This window comes from Echinops telfairi, unplaced genomic scaffold (genome assembly GCF_000313985.2).
Source record: "Echinops telfairi isolate 266 unplaced genomic scaffold, ASM31398v2 ScPeMD7_2565;HRSCAF=3150, whole genome shotgun sequence".
Classification (NCBI taxonomy): Eukaryota; Metazoa; Chordata; class Mammalia; order Afrosoricida; family Tenrecidae; genus Echinops; species Echinops telfairi.
Window position 1 is genome coordinate 12797531 of NW_022106463.1, and position 640 is coordinate 12798170.

Genomic DNA, 640 nt, shown 5'->3' on the forward strand with positions numbered 1-640 from the left:
AACTTAAAGAACGCTAGCTTCTTTCTCTTACAGCAAACTGGCCAGCTCTCGCCCCATCCATGTGGACATTTCCTCAGTGTTGGCAGTCCCACAAAATTGGGGTGAGTCTACTCCAGGGCGCCTTGCCCCACAGTGGGAGAAATGCTGCACTTTCCAAATGAAAGAAAGAAAGGGCATGAGGAGGGAACGAAGGAATAAACAAAGGAAGTGAGGCAGAAAGAGAGGAAAAGGGATGCCGAGGGACGAGGCCTTCATTGAACGGAGCAAACATCTCCAGTGGAACCCACTAGGCGGCCTCTTCTGGAGACGCACGGCCCTCAGAGCGTGAGCATGGACATTCTGGGCTACGCGGTCCATTTAGCTGTGGCTTCCTTTATTTTGTCCTGTGGGCGTATTGGTTTCACATTGGCTGCGATCCTGAAGGGCAGCAGTTCGAAACCACCGGCCGCTCAGCTGAGAAAGATAGGTCTTTCTACTCCCACAAAGAGTTACTGTCTCTGAGGGAGACGTGGGATGGGGTAAGATATGATAAAATAATAGTAAATGATAAATTATCAGGAGTTCGGGGGAGGGAGGAGGAAAAGTGAGCGGACACCAGGGGCTCAAGTGGAAAGTGGGTGTCGTAAGAATGATGAAGTCC